The sequence below is a fragment of the Thamnophis sirtalis genome, unplaced genomic scaffold (assembly GCF_051295495.1).
Source record: "Thamnophis sirtalis isolate CommonGarterSnake01/CBP01778 unplaced genomic scaffold, rThaSir2_p1.2 scaffold_14, whole genome shotgun sequence".
NCBI classification, from domain to species: Eukaryota; Metazoa; Chordata; class Lepidosauria; order Squamata; family Natricidae; genus Thamnophis; species Thamnophis sirtalis.
The window spans coordinates 49,297,390-49,324,726 of NW_028261394.1; the positions used below are offsets into that span (position 1 = coordinate 49,297,390).

General features: G+C 53.6%; 1 long non-coding RNA gene across 1 annotated transcript in view; it reads left to right on the plus strand.

Moving 5' to 3' along the window:
• LOC148042848 (uncharacterized) overlaps positions 1 to 23,081 on the plus strand; it is a 92,602-nt gene extending 69,521 nt beyond the window's left edge. The window contains exons 2-3 of the long non-coding RNA XR_015698476.1: positions 16,862 to 17,037; positions 22,915 to 23,081. This is a non-coding gene — a long non-coding RNA (uncharacterized LOC148042848). The remainder of the gene's footprint in view (positions 1 to 16,861; positions 17,038 to 22,914) is intronic.
• The last annotated feature ends 4,256 nt before the right edge of the window (positions 23,082 to 27,337 follow it).

A 27,337-nucleotide genomic window follows, 5' to 3' on the forward strand; every position in this document is an offset into this window, starting at 1 on the left:
TGTCAAGGTCAGTCCAGAGGAGAACATCCCATTGGAAGGATGGTGGGAGACTGGATTAGAGCAGGTGGCCGAAGTGAGTCTTTGTCCTCGGCCAACCGAAGGCTTCCTCCACCATCGCTGGCCCCTTGCGATGCTTAATTTCCTCTGCTTGCCAGGAAGTTGACCGTCATGTGACTGATTGTGTGACAATCACAGAACTGTTTCTGTGTCAGCCGTTGTCACATCCTTACAGAATGACCGATGTATGGTACCAAAGACTTTTCCAAATGCAAACACCCCCTGCCGCCTCGGTTCTTAGGAGGGCTTGCAGGGAGCAAATGGCCAGGAAACGTTCTGGTCTGTGTGAGGGACATCAGGCAGACACATTTTTAACCCCTTTTATTGCTCTTAAAATAGGGAGAGGGAAATGGAAGAAAACCACAGGCACCGTCAAAGAAAATTTAAAAAACAAACAAACACATCAAGTGTTTTTAAGTGAAAAAATATAGCAAAAAAAGAAAGAAAAGGTCTAATAGATTTTAGCTGTAAATATCAAATACAATTATTATTCAATTACATTTATATTTATGATACCTTTATATAACTGTAACATTTAAACCAACTGTACTTTGTGTAAATGAATCTCCTGTTTCATTATATTTGTCAACCTACGAAGTCCCACTCACAGATGCCACCGAGTCCATTCAGGCCTTTAATCCATGCAGTTATATTTCCACATTGGCCATCATAGCATCAGTCTTTGGGGCTCCTTAAGGGAACGGAGAATCCATTTATGGCGTCCAGTTGTCAAATTCCAAGTATTAGGTATATAGTTCAAAAGAGAATAATCCCCTAAAAACGTTAGCTTTTGTCGCACAGTTATCGTATATTTATATAAGCCAATAATTTCCCCCAAAACTTGGCAAGTATGAGACATTGCAAAAGCATGTTTTAAAGGAGCGTTATCTTTATCACATCTCTAGCAAAATGCAGTTTTCAACAGTCCTTTTCTACATAAATGTAAAGGAGCCCCATAAATTCTAACTCTTACTTTTGGTTGTTTAAGTTGTCATTGGAGGCCTATTGACAGTCTTGCCTAGAAGTTAAAACACTCCCATTTTCCAGGGAGTATAAGAACCGCCAGTTCTTTATTCCACTCACCTGTTAGCATCTTCATGTCAAATTGATTTATTTATAACATTCATAGAAATGAATGGGAGGGGGTCTTTTAGTTTTAAAAAAATATCTAGGGGCTTAGAATGCAGTATAGCAGGCTAATTCTGGTGTCTGCCAACTGCCAGCAATTCAGCAGTCTGAATCTCACCGGCTCAAGATTGACTCGGCCGTCCATCCTTCCGAGGTGGGTAAAATGATGACCCAGATGGTTGGGGACAATATGCTGACTCTGTAAACCACTTAGAGAGGGCTGTGAAGCACTGTGAAGCGGTATATAAGTCTAAGGGCTGTTGCTAATAGCTCAGAGGCCTCAGAAGTTGAAAATTCTCCTGGGGTAAACAGTGTGGTTAACAAATGTTGTAACTGTAATTACTGCCATTGGTAATATTGGTAGATGATATTTGTCTCTTAACACAAGATGTGCTAAAAATTGATCTTCATCAACTATCAGTTGATGGAAAGTCGGTATTCCTGTTCCATTTAATTTTTCATTAGTGTGTGTGTATATATCTATATCTATCTATCTATATCTATCTATATCTATATGTTATATTTGTGCTGATAAATAAATAAAGGGAGACTAGTATAGATCTATTTCAAGCTATTTAGCTCTCATCAGCTAGCCATACCCTTACTGGGAATCGAACCTGTGCTGTATTGCCTCTTAGGCAGATGTGTTAACCACTGAGCTACAGAGCTCGACTCCTTATCAGCCAAGCCAGGGTGAAAGGTATATATATAAAGTCACAACCCCCGGTATGCCCAAATATGGGAGGAAGATCACTACTTCCATTCTAAGAGCCAAGGTGGTGCAGTGGTTAAATGCAGCACTGCAGGCTACTGCTAGATCAGCAGGTCAGCGGTTCAAAGCTCACCGGCTCAGGGTTGACTCAGCCTTCCATCCTTCCGAGGTGGGTAAAATGAGGACCCAGATTGTTGGGGGCAATATGCTGACTCTCTGTAAACCGCTTAGAGAGGCCTGAAAGGCCTATGAAGCGGTATATAAGTCTACTGCTATTGCTATTGCTATTGCTATTATTCTCTGTCCTTCGGCTCATCACAAGAGACCATCCAGGCAGAAACCCAATATTTTTTCCCATATTTGGGCATACCGGGGGTTGTAAAATCTAATATATATATCTATATGCATATGCTGTCTTGAGGAGCCAAGTGGGGTTGAGGCCAGGGTGGTGGGCAACCTCTTATTGGGGTTGATCAGCGCCTGTCCGGCTTGCCACGCATTGATTCAGCACCATCTGAGCAAAGACAGGGGCCTCCACTGGCAATGAAGCCTGCTGGGCCAGGCTGATCATTCGGAAACCCACCTTGCAATTCCGGCGTATATTAGGCAACTCCTGCAGGATTGGGGTTGACACTTGAAGAGAGGGGAAAGGACGGGGCTCCCAGCCTCTGCTTCTCTCTCTTAAATTGGATTACTCAGAGCTGCTTGTCCTCTTTAAAGAGCGCTACTCCTCCCGGGTTCTCCCGCTCTCTTCCTAAGTGATGACCATTTAGTGGGCTTTTAGTTACTCCCGGACAGTTAACACTTAATGCCGCCGCCAGCAGCAGCAGCAGCCACAGCGAGTGCTGTTATCTTTCTTGAGAGCCTGCATTGTGCCACCTCTTTTCTCTTTCTCTAAGGAGCATCTCCAGGTTGGAATGCACGGAAATTGGGTGTCTGCCAGCCTCCATTCTGCAGGTTGCCAGCCTGGAAGCCCCCCCTCCCCCTTGCAGCCCTTTAATTCCGCTTCCTATACCCAGCATCGGTCGTTTCTCTCAGTGACCCTGGACCGAGAGAGTGGCAGAAACAGGGCGGCAGCCTGCACATCTGCATGCAGGGGGCCTGAGGGCTCAGCCAGAAGCCTCAGCTGCACTCTTCCAATGCGCCTTGGCAGAACTCTTGGTGCCACCTGCAGCCCAGGGAGGATGCTGAAGCCATCCCTGCTCTCTTCCTTCAACATCCCCCCAGGCCACCAGGGGCTCATTAGCTTTGTCACCCTCTGCTGGGAGGGAATCCGTGTGGCTTCCGTCCCCCTGGCCTTGGCAACCTCTTTTCCACAACCAGAGAAATAATCAGAAGGATGCCTACTATTCCCCCCCCCCGCCACCCCCATTTTCAGGACAAGGTGTGTGCAAATTCTGCCTCCGAATCAAAATGCATGAGGTCTTCCTGGCTGTTCCTGCTGAAATGTGCGCTTCCCTGTCGCTTGTGGTTTTCTTACGGCTTGGTATGTAAACAAGGCAGGAGCAGCTTCCGCTTCAGTTGCTCATGAATCCCAGCCCCCCCCCCTCTGCCCTCCTTTCCCCTTTCCCCACCAGGGCAGCCCAGATTAAATCAAGCAAAAGCCATTCAGTTTTATCTCTGCTTATCTGGAGAGGGTTCCGCGTGGCTTTCTTACGCACCACCAATTGCCAGCCCTAAAGTGCCTGTAGAGGCTGGAGCAGCTTTGGGGGCTGAGGAATTCCTGCTTCTCCTCCAATTCCTTGCCAGATGCCCCCCTCCTCAAGCGCCTGCCGTGGGCTGCTCAATGGCAGAGTCAGGCAGGAAGTGGCTAAACACCCCCCCCTGAGGAGGGAGGGACATTTGGCAGGGGAGGGGTCCGTGGTGCTTGGGCCCCTCCTGCTCCTCCTGGAAATCCTCCTCCTCTTCCTCCCCCCCCGCCCCACAAGTGGCATCCCGTTTGATCTGCAAAGGGGGCTTGGTTGCCAGGAAGCCTTCGGTGTAACCTGGAAGTTGCTGTGTAAGCAGAGAAGGCAGCTTCCCATTGACTAGCTTTCCAGGAGGGCTTTGAACGTGGATGACTGCCTGCCTTTGTGGGGCGGGAGGGGGGCTGGCTGGAGGGAGGGAGGGAGGGCCTTTTCTGCTCTCCAGAGCCCAGGGCGTTTTTCCTTGCACAGCAACCAGGTCCCACTGCTGAGGCTGACCAGCTCGGAGCCAGGAAGGGGGCCTTCTGCCTGGGGAGTGGTCCTCCAGGGGCAGTCCAAGGGGCTCATCCTCTGTGCTGCAGCCCCTCCCTCGCCTCCTTCCCTCTGAGACCCACAATCTGAACGTCTCCGAGAAGGGAGATGGGGAGGGGTGGAAGGGGAGGAGGGAGCATCTTTCAAGGTCTTACTGGGTGTCTGAACTGAAGCCTGGGGACCTGCAGACTCAACCAGAGTATTGAAGGTTCTCAAAAAGGTTCTTCTCTCCCAGGCGCTTTTTACTCTTTTGTTATAGATAAGCCCAAAGTAGCTGAGATGCTTTTAAGACAAAAAAAGATCAACTGCAAATACAGGAGCTCAACCACCAACAAATAATAGTTGTAAGCGAGAAAAAATGCCCCAAATAAGACGGCTTCACTTGCCTTCATCTCCGCTGGAGTCTCCCAGAGACACAACCAGGCCTGCTGGGAGAAAAGGTTTGGTTCTCTCTTCTCCCAGCCCACAGCTACGCCTTTCCCTCCGTCACACAGCCCAAGGGAGTTGTGGCCGTGGTCCATGTTCCCCCTGGGCGAAGGACGGGGCAGAAGAGCGGCCGCCTCCTGGAGCTCTACTTGCAGTCCGAAAGGGCCGAGCCAACCTCCTCTTGAAAGCAGCCACTTCCGCTTCCGCTTCAGGCTGCCTTTTCCGGCCAACCCAAATGGGTTTCTTAAAAGTTCTATCACCTTCCCCTTAGCTCAGGGTCTGACTCTGTGTAATCCATGGCTGAGGCTAATTATAGGGTATAATTAAAATGAGACACAATAGTATGATACTGTTGAATGATACCACAAACTTGTTCCGGCAGCACAGGACAGTGATTGCGCATCATTATTTATTTTTTTGTGAAATGAGATGCTGACGTTTTCAAAAATTAGCTGGAAGTTTCTTAATTGTTAGCAGCAGAAAGATCTTAAATGACAAACTCAGAAAACAAACAAACATCGCACCAAAGAATTAGCCGAAGCCTTTGGGGCAAACGCCAGGATGCCTATGTGGCTCTTCTGTTCCTGAAACCTTCCATTAGCAGAGATGCGCCAGCTTCCCCGGAGGACCTTCTTCTGATTCCCGGAGAGAAAGCGGAGGTCATTTCCTGGGTCATTTCCTACCGGAGGGTTTGGGGTGCATAGTGTTTGAAGACGCGCAGGCCTTCCAAAACAGCCCCCAGAGCTCTGATGTAGAAAAGACAGGATTTGGGGAAATCCTCACGGAGTGCAAACTAAAGTATCTGGAAGCTTGTGGCTTTGTCCTGGGACACACAAATACAAGAGGTGTCCTTTACCTGCAGCTCATGTTTTGGGAAGCAGCTGATCACGTTCCTAGTGGTTTGCAGTCCCGTGTTGTTCTGGACTTCTGATGTCAGGGACCCCGAACAATTCCGGTGTTTTGAAGGCTGCCTTCAAGTTCACTCCTGGCAATGAAATAAAATGGGCCAGGAGGAGCAAAGGGAGGATAATGGCATAGAGAGCACGGAGTCAGCAGCGGTAAAAAGCACCACCAGTAACGAGTGCGGGGGGGGGGGAGCGTAAGGCAGATTGGATTGAGAGCAGCTGGCCTGCCCTGCTCCGGCCCCTCAAGGACGCCCACAGTTCCTGCCGCCTGTAACCCTGGGAGCCTCCCTTGATGGCCGGCCTGTCCCCTGGAAGGGATGACCCCCTCCCCTCCCCTTTAGAAATCCAGGGGGGGGGCGGGGGAGTGTCTCCTGGCTGCCAGAGCCTCGGAGTCAGGAGGAGAAGGTGGGGGGGGGTTGCTGTTTGTGGGATTTCTGCTGGTGGAGAAGTGAGAGCAACCTCCAAAGACACAACTGTGTCTTCTGCTGACTCAGGGCCCTTCTGACCGAAGAGATCCTGCTCGGAGGAGGGAGCCCTTCTTCCTTGCAGCCCCTGAGAGTCAAGCAAGTGGGGCCCCTTCTGAGCTTCCTGGCTGGTAGGGAGGCGGCCTTGGCCTCAGAGGCAGCCGCATGGCCCGGCTGGCCTCTCTGGACCTGAGGCTTCCTGAACAAGAAGCAAGGAGTTCCCGGCAGGTGGGACTGTCCTAAGCGCCCCAGAGAAGCGGGCACAACTTCCTTGGGCTTCTCCTCTCATCTGTCAGCAGGGCCCGTTCTCCTTGGCCAAGGCCGGGCGCTGCCCAGTGCTGGTGCCGAGGGGGCTCAGAGGCGGCCCAGACGGAGCAGCTGTTCCGCTCCTTCAGCTGCTGCGAGGAGGGAGGGGGGGGGGTGCAGGCGTCAGACGCGCAATTCATTCCAGCTGGTGTTAAGTGATAATGGATTCCCCCTCTGCCTGATGCCGGGGCCTTCCGAGCAGCTTCCACACCAGCATGTGGTTTACATGGCAATTAAGGAAGATCAGATGTGTTGGAAAATGGGATACGGCTCATGCTCCCACCCCCACCCCCAGCAATGCCGGTGCAGGAGGAAGGGGCCAGGCTGGGCTGTGGGGTCCTGGGCAGGCGGGGCCTGGGGGTTTCCTCTCCCGCCCTCACGGGTATCTGCTGGTTACAGAGGGCGGTTAGGAGAGAGAGAAAGGGCCTGCCTTGGGAAGCCCAAAGAGGGCTGGGATGAGGCAGACTGACAGCAGGCCTCGGTGTTTGCAGATGCGTTCTTTAAACGTCTTGAGATGTAAGAGATCTTCTGCACTAATTACTCCGAAGGCTGTATTAATCACGAGACACGTTAATACCCAATCAATAGAGGCATTTGTCAAGGACTTTGTAAATCACCTCTGTTTCTACTCCACTCGGGAGTGGCTGCGGGAGGGGGGTGCCAGGCGGGGAGCACATTGCCCCTCCGCCCCTCCGCCCCCCTCGGCCTGGGGGCCTTGCCAGGAGCTCTTAGGGGGCCTTGTGGGATGGCCTCGGTCCCCTGGAGCCGTAGGGATGCTGCCCCCGGGGACTTCCCTCCAAGAGACCTGTGCAGGGCTGCCAGCCAGCCTCCAGAGACCCTGGCATATCAGAAGCAGCTCTGGGAATCCCTGCCGCTCATTTCTCCCTCTCAGGTGGCTTTCCCGTGATTTTCTTTTATTTGTGGTCTAGACGGGGCTTCTTGGGAATGGAGGATGGACACTTCCAGGTGGTGAGAGAAGAAAAATCCACACCACCTCAGCACCTGCCAACTCCTTCCCCGTGGCACATTGCCGCCCATCGTCCATACAAAGGCCGCTTGGGGGCCATCCTATCTCTCCCCTGGTGTGGCAGATTTGGGGGGGGGTGTCATTTCCTCTCCCGAGTCCTCTTAGGGGGAGGTTAGGGCGACAGTCGGGGAACAAGAGGCTTCAGCTGAAGCCTAGCAAGTCCTGGGCTTATAGCTCCACATTCTCGTCAAGAACCTTTGCTCCACGTTACCCTCGGTCCCCTCCTCAAGTAAGGAGGCGCCTGGAAAAATAGGGTGTGAAGGAACCTGGCAGGAGATCCCTCTTTGAGCCCTGGGTGGAACTGAGCTGGCAGCTGCTGAAACTCTGGAGGAGCAAGTCTTCCTTTCTCCCTCCCCGTCCAACATTCCCAGAGGGAGGTTTTAGAGGAAGGCCTGAGCTGGGCTTCTTTTTCGCTGCCACCTGCGAAGGGCCCTGATTTGGCCGTCCTCGGTTTTTCTGCACCACCTTCCAGGGCAAAGCTGAGGGTATAAATGCAATGACTCTTCCCACTGGGAAGTCCCGCCCGGAAGAGCTCAGCTCACATCAAACGGTTTCATTTTAGACGCTTCAGTTTTAGCTGAAAGGCGAAGCAAGAGAAAAGTCCAAGCTGGTGTAAAAGGGCTTCAGATTGAGCGTCACATTGGAGAGGGCTCCCCAAGGGTCCCATTGAAAGGGTCCCTGCTGCTGGCCAGCCTAAGAGCTCCTGATGGATGGAAACAAGCCCATGTCCTCCACCGAGCTCTCAGATGCCACAATCTGGCTACCCCAGTGGGAAGAGACCAGGATCAGCTGCTGGAAGCCTGAAGTCTTGGCCGGGAGGAGCTCAGGGTGGCCTTTTGACCAATGGTGATTCTCCCCCTGGCGTTGTGTGGTGGTGTCTTCTGCAGCCCGACTGACCCCAGGGGTGGAGGGCTGCCCTCATTGACAGAGGAGGGGAGGAAGCTAAGTGAATATTTTCACAGCCTCCCTTGGTCAGCCAAAGGAGGTTATCAGGGCCAAAGGGGGCTCTCCAGCTTTATAAACCTCCCAGGTTATTCAGAGTCATGATTCCCTCCTTCAACTGTCAATGCTTTTCTTGGGACGGCTAATCCCTCAGCCTGACTGGTGGAAGCCGCTGTATTGATTTCTCTGTCTTTCTAAACCTCCGTTGTGTCTGAAGCTTGTTAGACATCGGAGGGAATTTCCAGTGGGCTCTGGGGGCAATTTGAGAGCAGATGGGCAGCACTTGAGAGAACCTCCGGTAAGGACGCCGGGCGAGGATTGGAGAGCGAGGAAGGGAGACCCCAACCTGGCCCCTCTGAGTAGAAGCAAACCTTTTGGTCTCATCCCCCTTCGGTTAACAGAAGTGCATTCTGCCAGGCTGAAGGAATTGGGTGGTCATCTTCATTATTCCTCAGTTCCTAAAGGTGGTTTTGGATACAATTATTTTTCTGGGAACACTAGTCCTCACTGAGCAAATGTAGGAGACGACAGGGCTCTGCAGTGAAGGGCCTTTCTGCTCCCCCCCCCAAAAAAACCCCATGCCCAGGGGAAATGGTTCCCTCCCCCCCATCCTGTTGGTTATGGGAATGAAGAGACACCTGCTACATCCCTGAAGGGGAGATGAGGAGGAGGAGGAGGAGGAGGAGGAGGAGGAGGAGGAGGAGGAGGAGGAGGAGGAGGAGGAGGAGGAAGGAGTTGTGTTTACATGGGATCCAGCTGTAATCTGGGTTTTGCTCACTGGAATCCAGCCCATCATTCAGCTTGATCTCAGCCTTGGGTCTCAAGCGTCACTCTGCAGCCTTGGGAAGAGAGGACGCCTGAAGGCTTGTGCATAATTTAAAATGTGACCAAGGAAAGTGTAATTTTAATCAGTGGTGAGGCTGGGGATGGTTCCAACCTCCCTGCCTCTCTTGAGGGACAAAGACAACCACGAAGCCCCCCTCCCCCCCCTGGTCTGCTTTGTCCAGCACCCTTGACGGAGACCTCAGGAGCTCCATTTTCGAAGGCTTCAGGCAGATGCTCAGAGAAGTTCTAAGGAGTCAAACTCTTGCCGTAATTCACAGCCACTGGCGCTCAGCATCCGGCCTTTGGGAATTCATGCTCTTGGGATTTCAGAAAGTGCAACCAGCCAGCGTTGTGCTCTCCCCACAAGGAAAAGCCAAGTAACGTGGGTGCTTCTGGCCAACATTGTCTGGTATGCTCAGAAACCCTTCCCTTACTCTCTCCTCCAATGAGCACCTGCAATTAATCAGCAGATTGGCAGGAACTGGGGTGGGGTGGAGGTGGCAGCCAGGTGCTTTCTGCGTCTGATATACACCCCTCCGCTTGCTTTGGTAAAGCTAATCATGGCTGATGCTATTGCCCTGCCCTGGTTTCACCTCCCTTGCTGTCATTCAGAATTGATCCCTTCCTCTTCAAGCTTTCCGAATGCCTGCGGGCAGGTTTCTTTATGCTTGCCAGATTGGCATCTTCTTGAACAGGAGTTGGGTTGCACCATCCCACCCTTGAAGGGCACAAGGCCTTGAAGGGCACGAGGCCGCCAGACTGGCTGTGCAGCAGGCCTTCCCCCCTTGAAGAACGGCTGAAAGGTGTTGAAAATAAGGCTTGCAAAAGTTTCTCCTTTGCAAGATGAAGCCTGAATTGGGGGGGGGGGGGAGGCCCAGTGTTTGCCAGGTGCTGCTCTTGGGGCCTGGAGGGCAGCCCCCTCTTTCTGCCCGCTTTGCTGAGTATCTGGCTGGGGCCCTCAAAGACCCCCAGAAACAGGAAAAGGGAAAAGCCGAACGTCGGCTCAGAATGCTAGCAAGGTAGTTTCATTTTTAAAAGAAGATGGAACATTTTTGTACTTTTATTGATTTTCAATATTGTACAAACATATGCCATGTAAAGCAATAACACAGAAGAAGATACAGCTATTGAAAAACAATTTCAGATCAAACGCTCCTCGGTTCGCTTCATGGGGCTGCAGGACTGGTTGCTCCTGCTGGGCTAGGAACAAAAATGAAGACGTGTCAAAAGGTTTGAATGACAGGCTGGCCCCCAGGGCTCAGGAGGCCCCTCCTTCCGGGAATCTCTTGGAGGGAAAGGAAGGTCCAGGGCTGGAGCCATGCGCCGGTGGTGGCCCGCAGCTTCTTGAAGTTTAGCCAGAGAGGCTGGATTTCTGGAGGACTGGACCTGTAGTGGGGAATAGGGAACATTGGCTCAGTGGGAGGGGAAAAGCTGGTTCTGCAGTTAATCATTTTACAATCTATTTATTATATTTGTGGGATTGACCTTTACTCCTTTACTTCCAAGAACTCAAGACCCTTCCTTCCTTCCCCCCCAGTGAGAGAGATTGACTGGGCCCAAATCACCCAGGTGGCTTTCCTGGGTCTCCTCTGCTGGTCCAGCCTTCTCCCCACTGTAGCCCCACTGTGTGTCTGATAAAGAATCAGGGAATCTCTCATTTCTGCTGATAGACCAACAGAGAAACGTCAGACCCTTAGAATCCTGGGGCTGGAAACTTCCAAAGCAGTTGCTGTCCAGACATCGTTGTTGCCCCATGGAGATTCCAGAGCTCATCCCTGGGCTGCCTCTCCCACTTGACCTCCCACGGGATAAGGGCCAGTACCTATGGTGAGAGGAAGAGGAGGAGGAGCCCATAAGAGACAGTGCTGACAAGAAGGCATCCCCAAGGCAACTGGTCCCCTTTCTTCTTTCAAGTCAGTAGGCCTTGACTGATAGCCTTGTCCCCCCCTCCCTCCCTCCCCTCCCCTCCCCTCCCCCTTTCACCTCCTTTGCCAGTCCCAGGGTGCCTGTCAGGAGAGGAGAAGTGGTGGGAGTAATGGAGAAGTGGACCAGGAGCCTCTGCAGGATGAGTGGGAGCCCCAGGGATGGACGGGGAGGCTCTCGGCTTTAGCCTTGGTCCTATCAGGCAGCTCGTTGTCTGAAGGCCTTCAGAGACCTTGTTCTCCAGTTCAGTGTTTGTGGGCTTTCAATGTTCTGTTACTTTTCAAGAGTCGCCTTCACTCGCACGTGTCCTTTTGCTGAGCAAAGGGCACAATATGGAGCCCGGGAAGGTTAGAAAGTCACCTTCTGGAGGGCAAATGAGTCCATCAAACGGGCAAAGCCGCAAAGAAGCCAAGGGCTTCACTCCGAGGCGGGACAATTTTGATGAAATCACAACCGGGAAGATTTGGAAAGGAAAAGGAAAGGCAAGGGAGGCCGTAGCGGAAGCCCAGGAACTGAGTCCACCAGCACTTCCCTTCTTTTTCAGCCGCAGGTGCGAAGCGGACGCAGAAGAAGCGCCCCCTCCGCTTCCCCGCCGAGGCGCGCTAAGGTGAGGCCCGCTTGCTCTTCGGCCGGGGCCGTTTCCAGCGGCGCTTCCTGGCGAGGGAAGGCGCCCTGCTTGCGCTCCTGGGCTCGGTGGCGGCGCCTGCCGAGGAAGCCGCCTTTGGGCAGCGCGGCGCAGCTCCCCTCGCCGACCTTCTCCTGACCGGCCCGCCCTCCCTCCGGGTCGCAGCCTCCGTCTGCCCGGCCCCCGGGAGAGCCCCGCCGGGAGGCTCTTGCCCTCGGACCTTGGAAGCCCCGAGAAACTCTTCGGTCCGTCGCCAACAGCGCCCGTCTGGCTCCAGTGCCGCCGGGAGGGTCTCCGAGGCAGCCCTCCTCGGCCGTGGCCGCCGTGGAGCGCGCGGGAAGGCAGGAGCGGAGCTGCGTGGTTCGCCCTGAAAGGAGCCCAGCGTCCCTCCGTCTCAGGCGGCCGGCTGCAGCTCCTTGCCGCTGCTGAGCCGGCCCGGGTGGCATCGGAGGCTCCTTGAAGCGAGCCTGCCCAGGTGGTGGCCAATGAGGGAAACGCTGCCAAGCCCACTGCTCCTTTTCCATCCCCCTCATTATCTTCTTTTTGCCATTTAATTCCAATTATCGGATGCTAAGTGCTTTTGGAATTTCATTGTTAATATCTTCTTACAGTGCTATTAACGTAAATCAACTTTAATCGTATCCCAGCAAGTGTAAAGGCAATCAAAAATTCAGCACTCGCGAATCATTCTGTAATTTCAGCATAAAATGTTAATAGAAATAATATCGAATACCATAAAATATCAGCAAATCCAACTTTAAATATAGGTGATAAATGGCTTTTCTATCCTGAAAAGTCCCCTTTATTTCTGCGTCTGGCACAACTGAACCTCGATGGTGGAGGACTCCAGAATCTCCCCTCTTCTTTGCCTCAGTTTCTGGGAGGACGAGGACGGATGGTGCTCGGAGGTTTCCCAGCAGGAGCAGGCTTGCCCCTCCGGCTCAGAAGCCTCCCTGCCCTGAAGGGGCTGCGACAGGGAGACCCCACCAAAAAGGAAAAGCTGCTTGGCGGAAGTGGAATTAAAGCTGTAAATATTCATCATTGCTAATGAAGTTTATACAACCCTCGTGAGAGTCCTTGCCAGAAAGCCATTGATTTGGGAAGATTCCCTCAGCAAAGCAGCCTCAGGGCTTGGGGACAGTGAATGGCAGAGCAGAGCAGGGCAGGATGTGGCCCTCTGCTCCTCGCTCTGAGCCCTGCTCTCCTGGCCTGACCTTAAAGGAAATGGGAAGCTTAGCTCTGTGGCCAGGAAAGCCAGCTTTTTGCTCTGAGAGGTCAGTGCGAGGAGGGCCTCTGGGCCTGGGTTAAGGGAGTTCAAGTGGGCAGCCTAATTAATGGGTCTCCTTTGCCACCATCCCAGCTGAGCCATCCTGGCTGCCTCTGCGCTTTCCGCCTTGAGAGGAGGGCGACCCAAGAAGGTGGGGAAAGCCGCACCCCCAAGGCCTGTTTCTGGCTGGGGAAGGCAGAGCCAGTCCTTTCAAGGCCCAGTTGGAGCGGATGCCCAGCTGCTGCCTGCAGGTCAAGGGGGCCCATCTGGGCCGGGGCACAGGCCGACTTAGACTTCTCCAGCCAATCCTGCCCCTCGCCCAGATCTTGCCAGAGGCAGTGGCTTTAGGGTGGGCAGAGGCCGAGCGGCTTGGCAGACTTCAGCAGAAGGCTAGTTTTCAGGCTTAGCAGAAAGTATTCCTTTACTAAAGGAACTTGATAAATCAGAACCTGGCTCTTGATCCGGGGTCAATAACTCAGAAATTCAACAAACAAGAACAGTCTAAAGCAGCCTATTGATTTTTGAAAAGTGTTCTTTGCATTATTCATACCAATTTTAATATGTCACTTTATGCACAGAGAGAGAAATATGGGGGTGGGGGGGGCGGGGGGAGCTAAATGGCCTTGGTGCTGCAGCAGAGAAACCACCCAGGCTCTTTGCTGGCCATTTAATCTGTTGGATTCTGCAGGGGTGGGAACCAGAGCCGGGCGGCCCCACAGCTTCCTTGTGCCTAGAAGGAGGGAGTTTCCCCCTTTCCGGAGCTTCTGACAAAGCAGAGTCCGGTCAGGGCTTTGAGTGGGCCCATCCGGGGGGGGACACAGGATGCTCCAGGGGAGAGAAGGTGCTCCTGCAACCGAGGACATCTTGCTGTGAGAATTGGCATCATGGGAAACGCGGAATACTTTCCCCATGAAGGACGGCTGAGGCCATTGCGACAGAAGAGATTCCCACCAGAAAAGGTCCCTGGTTGTGAAAGGAATACTGCTTTGCCTTCCGTATCAAGAAGTTTCTCCTGATGTCCGATGTTGCCTAATATTTTTAGCTAAAATTTATTGCACTGATTTCTCTCCTTTTATTCCCTCTGTCAATTGCCTTTTCCAGCCTTGCTAATTAGGAGGCATGCGTTGGCTTAGTGTAAGGTCCGCCTTGTGCTCACGCCACCTTTTATTTGGCTACCAAGTGTCCTGCTTTGTCATTCTTATAACTCGAGTTCTTTACGTTTCCTGTCCTGGATGAGCTCCAGGATCCCACCTTCAGGTGTTAAGAATTGCTAAGAGCCATCAAAACCTGTGTAAATTACAGCCACGCAGACAGCATGTTGAAAAATCAATAAGTAATGGAAAAGTACTGCAGCGGAGCAGCCAAGAGAGCAACGGGTGGAAAAATCCTGAGGCCTCGGTTTCATTTTGTCAAAGAGGAAGGAGGGTCTTGTACACTGGAGCAGAATCACCCCCATTGGTCAGGGAAGAGGTAGAAATGCAGCTGGGATCCCAAGGGAGATGCCGCTGGTCCTCCTTTGAGATTCTCCTGCCTCCCTTTAAGTGGGCACCGGCTGATCATCTGCTCTGCTCCCGAGTTAGCTAATGAAACGGATTTCTGCCTCCAGGTCTTGTGGGTCCGGCGTCCCCTTCCTTTCATCATTTCCCCACGGCTGGGAGGGACGAGTCCTTGCCTGGGAGGTGGCAAAGGCCTCAGAGGCAGGCTGCTTCTTCCAGTCCGTCAGCCAGAGGCAGAGAGCGGAGCCCTCTGAAGGTGGGCAGGGGTGGAGGGAAGTACCCGGCCAGGGCAGGATTGATTTGCTGGCGTATTAGGAAAGGCCTCCTCCATGTCCAAAGAGGAATGATGGATTCCACGGTCTGGCTTTTGAAGTCATGGAACGTGGGAGAAGTGCTACCATCATGGCTGAGCTTGAAGTAGGTGTGTGACTAGGGGGCCTTCCTGAGCCCACTTCTCCCCACCTTTGCCTCTGGGAGCCAACTGTGGGAGTCCGGGGTGGGGTGGGGGAATTGCTGTCCTGCCCCGGAGTGTGCGGAGTCCTCCAAGGCTTGGCTGGAGCAAAGCCAAGCTGACCTGATCCCCAGGAGGACAAAGGCTTGTTTGCCCTTTGCTCACCTTGAAGGAAAAGGCAGGGAAATCCAGCTGGAGGACTTGGGGGCCCCACTTTCTCCTTTGGAGCTGCCCAGTTTTGAAGAATTGCCCTCAGAGATTTTCTGAATGAGGAAATGAGGTTCCCCCCCCCCCTTTGTTTGGCTTGCTGCCCTCCTGGGGCTTATTGGAGTAGCAGGATAACAATTAATTAGAGGCTGTTTAGAGGGGGCTTTGGAGGTTGCCTCGGGCTGCTCTTCTGCGTGATTGTTGGAAGGCTTCCTCTCCTCGGGAAGAGCCCTGCCAGGCTGCAGCTGGGTTCAGCCCAGCCTCCTCCCAGAGAGGGTCCCTGCTGCCATGTTGGTGGGCCTTTCCGCTGACAGCCCCAGAAATACACCTTTAATTTGGGGTGTCTCAGAGGACGGCTGCTTCTGTCGCTTGGAGAAGGCTCATGAAAGAACCCCTGAAACAGGCTCCCTTTCCCGTCTTCTGTACTCATCAACGTTGTTCCTCCGAGGCTTGAAAAGGGGCGGCAAAGGATGGGGTTGCCTTCAGAGACCCCTTTCTTCTGAAGGAAGGGGAAGGAAGGGGGATGGCCCGTATCTGCCACTCCGAATTATTCTGGCTCTAAGAAATCTCAGATCCTCCTTCCGCGTGTAAAGTGGGTTTGATAAAACGGGGCTTCTCTGGGAGGCCTTTGGCTGTCCGGGTGGCAAAGGGCTTTGAAGGGTGGGATAATTGAGGCTCCTTCCCCCTGAGGAGAGCGTCAGTCTTCCGATCGACCTGCCTAACCCTCGTCCCACCCCCACCTCTGGGCCCCCTTTCCTCCTCTGAGACTCGCCATGCCCTGGGTCAAAAGCTCATCTGGGGAGGACGAGGGGCTCAGGCTGCTCCCAACAGCTTAAATAAAAAATGTTTCCACGCCAGGGTTTCCCTCAGTCGTTTTAAAGCTGGCAGAGCTCTGGTGGGAATCGGGCATTTGTGTGTCTGGGAATAAAAGGAGAGAGTTGGCTCTTTTGAAGGACCAGCTCTTCACCGGCGGTGGGGTCTTCTCAGTAGAGCTCCGTGGGCTTCCCTGGGTTGGTTTTTAGACAGGCCTGGGAGCTTCCTCCCCTCCCTCGCTCCCTCCTCCTCCTCCTCCTCCTCCTCCTCCTCCTCCTTCTCTCTCCATGATTGCGTAAGAGAGGGGTCTGGTGGGCAGCTTGACTTGGAAGCTGCAACGTCAGCGAAGAATAGCTTAAATCCAATGACAGGTATTTCCAGAAACAGACAAGTGTCTTCTTGGAATCCAAAGATGCTTCTGTTCAATCTAGCAAAGGTTAGGCTGGAGGACGACTGAAAAAAGGGACAGTCGCTGTCAGCCCAAACAAGGCATGTAACAGCTGGCTGGCTGGGCTCCTTGGCACAGCAGCTCTGCTCCCAGGTGATGCTAAGGGTCCTGCTGGCTGGGGGGGGGGGGGCTGGGATGCAGAGGTCAGTGGACAAAGGCAAACAGATGTGTCCCAGCAGGAGTCCGAAACCTCTAGCCCCAGTGACTGACTCAGATTGCATCCTTCAGAGTTTCAATGAACCCATAAAGCTACCCTTAGCTAGCGGGGGCACCTGGGATCTGCCAGGACCAGACTGTCTCCCCCCCCCCCGCCGTGTGTGTGTGCGTGTGCGCTTTTTCCTTTTCCAACTGAGAACAAGACAGCCCTTCCTTTGGAGGCTCACAGGGAGCAGCCCAGTGGGGGCCCTGCTGACAGGACAGGGACAGAGGCTGGCAGAAGAGGGGGAGCCAGGGCGCCTGTTCCTGGGGCTCAGCTGCCCAATTGATGGAAAATGCCAGCCTGCCCGGCTAGTCTCCACCAGGGCCTTCCCTGCCCTGCTCCAAAGTTTGCGTTTGATTTTAAAATGCAACCTGCTAGAACTGCCCCCTAACCCAGAGCTTTGTCTTTTTGCCTTTGTGGAAAGTTGACTTCCTGGGCTTGGAGATGGACTTCAGCCGGGGCAGCCGCCAGAGTCGCCAGCCGTTCATTGGGGAGGAAGAAAGGTGAAGAAGCGAGATTTCCCAGTGCTTGGAGCGAGGGGAGCCCCCCATGGAGGCCAGAAGAAAGGGGACGGGAGACCCTCGCTGAAGACTTCAGCAGGTTAATTCAGTTTCCGGTTCAATGTCTGACATTCTGTGGCTTGACTTGTAAGGTGACTGGCAGGAAATCCAGTACGTGCAGCAGCTCTCTGAGAGCCCATTAAGCCCCCAAAGGATTCCTCGTTGGAGTCCCCTTTCTTGGCTCCGTCTGTGACCTCCACATTGGGCCCCTTTGGCATAGTCTGTCACAGGGAGCCAATCAACCCCACTGCCTGGAGTGCCTAACATCTGGAGGCCCCAGCTGGCCCCGGGGCCCTTTGAGAGAACCTGCTGGGAGAACCCGGCCAAGGCCGAAGCCGCTCCTCTCTCTGGCTGATGCACCCACCCTATCGGCTCCGTCAGTGAAGTCTCTAAATCTCTTCTCCCAAGTCAGATTCCCTGTTCGTGGTTTCTCTGTCTTTTATTTTGTGAATTTGCATGGCCACCTGTCTCTTAATTGTTTCTGGGCAGTGAACAAAATTCAAAAAATAAAAGCAATTAAAATAATACCTCAATTATTGATTTTTAACTAAAAATAGCCGCCAGGTATAGCCTCACACCGTGACTAAATGAATCCCCAAAGGGGTCTCTGCTCGGGACCCCTCGGCTCTTCTTTCTAGCAACTCCTGAAGTAGAGGAAGACCCTTAGGCGTAGCCCCTTTCTCTGAAGAGCACATTTCATTCCTTCTCACAGCATCCTTTAAAACTTTTAGCAAACTTCTTTTGTAAATCCAATAAATGAAAGTTATCGAGGTGACTCTTTTGGCTTGTTATTTGTCTCTCCCTCTTAATTATTAAAGCCTCAGATGATTTCATTTGCATCTCCAGTGTAGCCCCTCATTTTAAAATCCCGTTTGAAACCAGTCTCATCAGCTGAAACTTCTTCCTCCTCCTCTTCCATAAGATCTTTTAAAGACTCTATCTAGAATGGCAGACACTCTTAAAATGATCTTCTGGGTCTATTGTTCACTTAAATAAAAGTGTTCTTTTCCTTTAATTGTAATTTTTAATTCCTTCTGGTTCCCTCTAGTGTCCAAGCTTCAGGATCCTACCCGATCCTGTTTTTTTAAATAATCAAAACCACAGCATTTTCCCTCAGGAAAGAGTCTTAATGTCAAAATTTTATTTTAAATCACTCTGGACTCTTAATCCATTTGTAACTTTCAAACATCAATATTTTTTTTTAAGGCCTTAGGAGACCCCAGCAGGCCTCGAGCCCCGGCTGGAGGTTTCCTCTAAGCATGGCCTGAGCGGCTCGATACTTCAGCCATGCTTTGTCCTCCAGCCATGTCCTGCGTGTTGCATGCAGCTTAGAAAGCCGATCGAACCCTGGCCCTGCGTCCCACCTTCTTGGCTTACCAAATCTTCAGCCAATGTCGTCCTTTTTCTCCCTTCCTGCCTCTCCTCCTTTGAGAACATCGAGTGGCCTGGCCAGCCAGGCTAATAGCGTCGCTTGGGATAAGGCCTGCATTGGTTTTAACTTTGGTTCAAGAGAAGAAATGTTTTCAACTCTACAATAACTTATTCTGCACGAATAGAAAGTAGCCGAAACGATGCCGGTGGGGCTGGAAGCCCCTGTCTGTGGCCACTGAGGCGGTGGAGAAGCTGCGGGAATAAATCCGAAGGCCTGGGAATGAGGCACCACACCTCTTCATTCTAAAGAGAACGCAGCCAGATAGAATGGGCATCCCTGGTTTTGGGGTAAAAGTTTGTTCTCCATTTTCCCGCCCCCTTTTCCAGTTCCGTCTACTCCAGCTGTCACTTTCTCTGCTGCTGCTGCTGCTGCTTCTCCCCTGGCCTCAGATGCCCCTGACCTTCCCAGGGAATCAGGGCAAGGGGGAACCTTTGCAAAGGCAGCAGTTGGCCAGGGGCTCTTGATGCCCCACGTCCCTGGATGTAGGCTGGCTCAGCTCTTTCCCCCTGGCAGCCCTGAATCTTTCTGGGCTCCACCAATGCCCAGCACAGGCTGGATAGTTCACTTCTGAAACAGAGGGAACACTCTGCCCCCTCTCCCCCCCCCCAAATCTGGTTAGCAGCTGTTCAAGTAGCAGCCCTGACTTTGATGGGCTTCCCTCTGCCTGAGTCCGCCAGCAAAAGCCCTCTCCTCCTCTCCGCTTGTCAGGGCCTCCCCATTCCCATTGGCAGCTTTTAGCTCGGATCGATACTAAGCACTGCATAACAGCTCAGGCACGGCGGCTTTGCTTTGCATCGATCAGTCCGGTTTCCAACAGGTAGGAAGAGGCTCCGCAAGGTGAGGCCTGCGATGACCCCAGGCTAGTCCATGACCCAGGTCTCCACTTGGAGAGAGCTTCGGGCCCTCAAGGACCCTCTTCCCTGCTTCCGCTTCTGTGCCACACGTGCAGCCTGCAGGACGTGATGCGACGAAAAAGAAGAGCCGAGGTGGCGCAGCGGTTAGGGTGCAGCACTGCAGGCCACTTTAGCTGACTGCTAGTTCTGCAGTTCAGCGGTTCAAATCTCACCGGCTCAAGGTCGACTCAGCCTTCCATCCTTCTGAGGTGGGTGAAATGAGGACCCAGACTGTGGGGGCAATAGGCTGACTCAATTTGCTAAAAAAAATTGTAAACCGCTTAGAGAGGGCTGAAAGCCCTATGAAGCGGTAGATAAGTCTAATTAATTAATTAATTAATTAATAAGAAGACACTCCGGCCCCCTGCCTATCCTGGCGTTGCTTCTGCCCTCCCCTTCTTTGGAATGGGCGTCCGGCCATTCAGGCCCAGCCGGGGTGCTGCTGCTGTGAGCCGAGGCAGGAGCCTTCCAGGCAGAGCCTCCTGGAGAAGGTCCCTTCTTCGCCTTTCACATGTCCGTGGAAGGTCCAGAGCAAAGGTGCCATCCGTGCCAGCCCTCGGCCCCCTCTTCAGCGCTCGGTGGGCCCACTGACTGGAGGCTGTCCCTGCTGGAAAGGAGCAGCCATGGCCCCATAGATTTTCCTGGCAAGGGCAGAGGCAGAATTGCCCAGGGTGGGTGTGTTTACTGCTGTAGGAGGCTGGATGCGGTGCCCAAAAGGAGTTAATCAAGGGGTAAAAAGGCAGCTTTACCTCTCTTGCTGTTGCTCTTGTGTTGGCTTTGGGGCCGGGGAGTTTCAGAGGAATTTTCCCTCTCACGTTGTCTGGCAGTGAGTCCGATCACAGAGCCTCTTGCACCGGACTTCGGGATGGAAGTGGTCCAACTGTTGAGTTGTTGTGATCCGTTGAGCCTTGGAGCACGTCAGAAGCAAAACCTTCCTGAGCAACAGGTGCTGCCCAAATCCAGGTGACCACAAGAGGGCAGCAAAGAGCCCCTCCTCCTTCCCAGAGTGGAGCAGGCTGGCTTGTTTCTTTCACCCATCCCCCTGCGTCCTCCTAGGGCAAGCAGCATCCTTCAAGAGTACAGAAAAAGAACCCAGGGAAGGTAAGAGAGAGAGCTAAGCACCCCCCTCCCTTCTCCGTTCCCACAGATCCCACACGCAGGACACGGAGCTAATGCTCAGTCCAGGCAGCACCCGGGGGGGGGGTCAGACTCACGATGGGCACAGGATTTGGTTTCCCATCTCACCCCTCTAGGCTGTTTGTAGGACAATCCGAGGTACCCAGGGAGCGGTCGCTCCCAGGAACTTTAGAGGGCAAAAGGAGCTGCTCTCCGTGAGATGCCAAGGATTCCGAGTCCGAGAAAGAGGCCGAACCACTCGGCCGAGTTTTAGTCGGCTCTTCTCTGAGTGCCTAATGCAAACCTCCTCGTGCCTAGAGTCTCCTTTGCTAACACTCCAGAGTGCAGGACGTGGAGAAATGGTTTGGTGGGAAGCCCGACTCCATTTGGCCGAAAGAGCAGGGCGGGCAGCTCCACAGCCACGCTTGGAAGCAGCGAGGTGACCAGCAGCCGGGGAGACTCCAAGCCCGAGGGGGGGGGGGCTCTTCCAGCTCCTCCGTTTTCTCTCTTCCTCTAAAAAGGATTGAATGATCTGCCTCTCTTCTCGGCCAGCCAGAGCAATGCGTCCCATGTTTAAAAAGAAGAGAGGGATTTTAAAGCCGAGCCCTTTGCTAGAGCTGGAGCCGTGGAAGGCAAGGCCCTCCTTCCTCTAGGTTCCGTTGACCTGAGAGTGTAGAAGGGACGATGAGCCACACACTGGAAGAGCTTGCATTACGATGACACTCCATTCTTCATCCTTTCTGTAACGTTCTGCTAACTGATATCCATGGAGACCGTTCTCATAGAAATATGCCTCTGCATTGACTGTGCTTGGGAAAGCTACCCCTGCAGTTGTTTGCATGACCAACGAAGCACAGTCCACCCCTTTTTAGTAGAGCATCTTGTGCAAATCCAGCCGATATGGTAAATTTACAGTTTGTGTAATGTGAACCCAGAAAATTCAGCTACTGAGCAAACTGTGACTTACAAATTGACTCTGCGGTGTCAACTTCCTTTTTATCTCTCTCTCTTGCCTTGTGAGAGGAGCTGCCAGATTTGAGGTGCGAAACTTTAGATTTCCTAGTAGAGGGCAGCAAACAAGGCTGTTTTCAATCTCTTTTCTGCCACCTAGTGGTTGTGTCAGTTTCTGCAGCCCTTACTTCCGATTGACAACTGCCAGCTCCTCCAAACTAGCCTGTTTTGCCAGACCTGTGTAGAGTCTCTTCTGATGAAAGCACCCCAAGCACTTCTTAATGGGTGGGACTGTCTAAGCAGGCAGGTCTTGAAGAACGACAGCAACGCAGAGGCTGAGATACAGATGGGCCAATAGAGAGTTAGAAATGAATCACACACACACACACACACACACACACACACACACACACACACGTACGTACATACCTAGTACCCTTCGCAATGATGAGGCACATTTCAAAGTAATAAAATGTATGGACATATGAGCACATGTTTTCATAATATTTGTAAATGTAGATTTATTTATACAATTTGAATATAAAGACAACATATTTCACCACAATTGTTTGCCCTTCTAGATAGATCAGACCAGAAAATAACACCACAAAGAGCAAAAGAAGACTTTATTGAGCATAGAGCTGGAAGGGACCTTTGAGGTCTTCTAGCCCAGCCCTGTGCTCAAGCAGGAGATCCTGTAGCATTTCAGACAAGTGACCACCAAGTCTTTTCTTAAAAACCTCCAGTGAAGCACCCACAACTTCTGACAGCTGTTCCACTGGTTAATTGGCCACAGAGTAATCTAGAGTTAGAGGTTGATTATTTATTTCCCAATCAAATTTACGTGCTGCCCAACTCCTGATTGCTTTAGGTCGCTCACAAGGACTAAAACATCAGGACTACAGTGAGTAACGGTGAGACAAGGGTTGGGCGTGGCAAAGCCAAAAGGGGCTTCCCTCTCCTGGCCAAAGGCATGGGGGGGGCCCCCCAGAGCCAGCTCTTCCCGGGGTCCTGGGGGCCGTCACAAGGCACCGGATGTGGCTCCTAGCTGAGCAAGGGGAATGCTGAACAATGCATTAGATGAGGATGCTCCCACTGGAAGACCAGCTCTGGCTCCCAGCTGCTTTCCAAACTCATTGGCGGGGGGGGTTGGTTTTAAGCCCCCAAATGCTCCAGGCTTGTTAGGTGACCCGCATGCATTTGGTGTTGCTCTTGGCAGCAGAGCGCAGAAGTTCTGATGAAGTGCTCAGGTAGCCAGGAGCATGGAAAGGCTCCCAGGTGTGGGATGGGTTTGCCTCCACTCAGGGGAAAGGCGTTCCTCCCTCCTGCCTTTCAAAGTTAGATGTGGGGAGAGAGGCACGATGCATCTCAAGACAACAAATGCACGCAAGTAAACAAACGAAGGCATGCAGCCCTGACGCCGATGGCTTCCCCCGTGGCATTGCCTGGCTTGACAAGGGAAGTCCTGAGCTGCCGGCCGATGGGTGGCACGCAGAGGAAGCTGAGTTTTCCCTTTCCCTTTCAGGATGAGGCGCTCCTAGGAGAAGGCCTACATGGAGCGGCACAGGAGCAGCAGGCAGAACGTGCCGGAGAGCCACATACCGAAAGAGCCCCCAACTTTGACAAGAACCAACATTTGCTTTGAAACAATCCAAGGATTTATCTGACAAAATCCTCCAGACATACACCAAAGAGCCAATATTCCCCTCTCCTGATGCCTCTGGATCTGCCGTCGTCTCCTCTGGATCTCACGCGGGCGAGGAGGAGGAGGAGGAGGAGGAGGAGGAGCCGGAAGTCCAGGCCTTTGGGAGCAGGTAGGGATCCTCCTGGGAGCCATTTTCATGATTTCTTGCTCAGCTGATTCTGGATTGTACCCGCTCTAGTCTTTGTTATAGATGAGCAGGTTCAGTACAAGTAGTTCTCAACTTACAACCTTTTGTTTAGGGACCAATCAAACTTACAACACCACTGAAAAAAGTGGCAGGACTGTTTTCATACTTACGACCATTATAGACATGTCGTTACCCCTTTTGTGACCTTCTGACAAAGTCAATGGGAAGTCAGATTCACTTAACAACCATGTTACTAACTTAATAACTACAGTGATTCACTTAAGAACTGGTAAGAAAGGTTGTAAAATGGGGCGAAATTCACTTAACACTTCTCTTGCTTAGCAATATAAATTTCGGGCTGAATGGTGGCTGCCTGTGCCAGCTTGAGACAAACCTCGTATGCAGAGGCTGAGCTGCTGCGCGGCCTCCTGACCCTCGGCGGCCGTGTTGCAGCCGGGAGGATCCTCCAGGCTTCTCGGGCATCCCTCCCCATGCAGCCCTGGTGCCTCAGCTAGAGAGGGAGGGGGGCCGTTGGTCAGCGGTGGGCCTGCGGGAGGAGGACGTTTGATCCGCTGTGGAGAGAAGCAGCGAGGAGGAGGAGGAGGAGCTGGAGAGGGGGGGGGGCATCTGGCTGATCAGCCCCCTTCAGCTCCTCTGGGGAAGGCAGCCTCTTCTCCCACGTCCGCCCATGAAGGCCCTTCTCTGCTCCTGGATTCCAGGCAGGGGGTACCTGCATTCGGATGCGGGCGTGCCAGAGTTGCTGAGATTTTCATTTAATTCTCCTGCCTCTCCTTGTGGGCACAGTTCGGCTGCTTCAGTGCAAACGGGACTCTGGAAGATGTCGTCCTTTGCCTGCCCGCAGGTGGTGGATTCTTCTGGGAAGAACCCCCCCCCCCCCAGGACTGCCCTTGGGCAGCTCTTCCTGGCTCCACCAGGAGGCTCCTCAGGGCCGGCCAAAGGCCTCTGTGGCGAGTGCCGTGTGTCTGCCGCGCCCTCGAGGCTAGGAGCTCTGCCAGGGCAGGGGCATCATTTCAGGCTGCCAATGGGGTACAGGGCAGCCCCCCTTTGGACTGCAACGGCCCGTCCCCACGAGGCCAGTCAGAGCCCAGCGTGAGACTCTTTGGCCTCCTCGCCAGGGACACGGTTCCCTAAGGAGTGGAAGTACCTCCAGACGCCCTCCCCTCTCCCCAGCAGGAGAGATCAACGGGGACTCCCTGGCTTTCCTTTTCAGCATATTTACATGGTGGTCCGGGGAAGAGTCCCCAGGCCCTTGGGCCCCTCTCTTTCCCTGGGGACGGAGGAGGGGAGCGTGTAGCTTTTATTTGCCAAGCTTCCAGGGCCAGCCGAAGGGTCGAGGCGGCAGATGCCTCCCCCGCATGAAAGGGAAGAGCCCTCGCATGGAGGGTGCCGGGAGGGTTTGAGGCTGCCTGCAGGCGGGCCTCTCCTGAGCCTTTGCGCCGGCCTCCTGTCCTGCCCCTCTTAGCTGTCGTCACTGGAGAGGTTGCTAGTTGTGGGTGGTGAGGTGTAAAAAGTGGTTTGATGACCCTGCAGCCGAACACTAAGGGAGCCCAGGCAGAAAGGGAGGGGCCCCTTTGGAGCCCCTGGGGTGGGAGGCTCAGTCTGCAGAAGAGCAGGGAGGGAGGAGTTCCAGGGCAACCCTTGACCCCATGGACTCTGGAGGGGAAGAGGAGGTCCAGGGATGGGATGGGAGCAGAGGGGCGATGGAGGGGACGGAGGGGCAGAATATTAGGCTGGTTGGCAGGTCTTCCTTTGGGCAGGCAGGGACAGCTGGCGGAGGGGCACAGCTTCATCCTCAATGCCGATGGGGCCTCCTGGCCAGTGAGGGGACAGGAGTCGCTCTGCAAGGAGGAGAAGGAAGCTGCCGGCCAAGCCCACCAAAGCCAACTCTGAATGACAAAAGGTAGAAGAATCTCAGCCTTCCTTGCAGCCGGATTGGCTGGGAAAGAACCCCAGGAGGGGTATAGGACCTTTGGAAGCACTGCAGGTTTTCCCCCCCTCCCCCCCCCCCCCCCCCCCGGGAAGAGTCAGCTCTTCTGAGGTGCTCCGTCCCTGCCTCTTGGACAATTATTCTAAATAAGGTTTAAGCTTTGGGAAGATGGATTTCTGTTTGCATACTGGCAAAAACCTCCCCCCCCCCCCCGAGAGCCCTCAATTGGCAACGGAATGACCGACCTGCTGGGCTCCTGCAGAGACCCTCAAGGGCAAGCTGGACAGTCCCCTGGCCCACCGCAGCCAGAGGTTGGAAGTGGCACCTTGGCCTCAGGAACAGGGAAGACAGACCTTGCCAAGCAGGAGCCGGGGAGATTCCGGACGGAAGCCCTTTTCCCTGGAGTCTGTTGGGATGAGCTCTGTGGCTGGCCGGGAGAGAGAAAGGCTGAGCTGGAAGCCTTCGTGGGCTCTAATTGTTCTGTCCCAGCCTTTTGCTGCTTCCTCATTCACCGTTTTTCAGAGCCTTTGGGGGTGAGCAGCCGTGTCTGGGCCTACCCAGAATTAAGCCCTGCGCAGTTCATTTCTAGGTCACCAGGGGTGTCCCCATCTCCACCAGCAGCTGTGGGGACACCAGTGTCTAGCAGGTGGAGGGGAGCTGGCAGATCCTGGCAATCCAGCACACAGGTGCAAATGCTCCCTTGGGCCACTTCCTGGACTGGCTGCGCTTCATTTTGCCCCCCCCCCGGGAGCATTTTGGTGCAGCTGTGGGGAAGGGGACAGGATAGGTGGAGGATTCCTCAGCAGGGGTGCCAAACTGGGTCGGATGCATCACACGCAGGCCACACCCAGCTCTGTGAAGGGGAAAACATCATGATGCATTACCTGATGGCAGGGGTCCCGCAAGGTGCGCACGGATCCCCCCTTTGGAGGGCTTCCCCCCAGTTCTACATCAGAACGATCAACGCATGATCCACTTGCTCTGATGCGCCATAGAAATGCATGAGCGTGAGGTCAGGGGCCACACTGGCCCGAGAGAACCGTCTGGCCTGAGAACAACCTCAACAACAGGGTTCGATTCAGACCAAGCCCTGGTGGGAGGCCCAGCAAGCCCTGGATGTGGGCACTCGCTTGCCAGGCAGGCTCTGTGTCAACTCAAGCAATGGATCCCCCCGGCTGAGGAGGGCTGGGAAGTTTCCAGGCCCATCCGGTGCCTGCAGGTGCTCTGCCCGCAAGAGGAGCCAACCTCCTCCCCTTCCTCTCCCACTCGGGAGGAAAGAATATCTCTAGGGCAGCTCCCTGCCAGCCCAAGTGGGCCCAAACAGCCGGAGCACCAAATTGCTGCTCACCACCCAACAACGTGGACGTCTTCCCTGTTGGAGGTGGCTGTCTGGGCAGGAGCCGCGGGGCTCCTCCTGCTGATTTGCCCAGAAAGGCCGAGGGAGCCAAGTTCCATTTTCTGCTTTTACGGCAGTGGAGACATTAAATGTGCAGACTGTGCAGTGAAAAGGTTTCTGCTTTGTCATGATTGTGATAAGTACTATAAAATGTACAAAGGATGCCGTAGATACGTTAAATAGCATCACTTCTGAGCAGAGTTCAAAATGCCAGCGTTAAGCAAAACATACCGTGAAATCAGAGCTTTTGTCTTATTCCAGTGATGGATGAATGGCAAACCTGGTTGAAGCTCTGACTGTTGAGGGTCCTCCCACTCGTTTATGCCCTGCTTATAGATGTGTGAATGCATCCGCCGCAGCAGCCCTTGAAATCCGATGCTTTTCTGGGAGCATTTTCTTCTTCATCTCCTGGCGGTGCCTCCTCTCTCAGGGGCCATCTTACAAACCCCCGTCTGTTCTCCATTCCTCCCAGTGGTTCATTCTCCGCTTGCCACGATTTTGGTGCTTGCAAAGCCCACTGAATTGTCTGCTCCCAGCTGCCTGGATGGGCTGCTGCAGCATGAAGCCCAAGCATTGCATTCTTTTCCAGGGAAGAAACCCGAGAAGTCCCTGTGCTGAAACCAACGAGCAGCTTCTCCTCCGCACTCCCAGGAAGGAGCCCTTCCAAACCCCCAAGTGCTGGTGGAGTAGCTGGGGAGCATGCCGGGTGCCCCTGGCGGTGGTGTGCTGGCTCAGGCCCCGGCAGGACGAAAGCCTTGCGGGCAATAGGGCA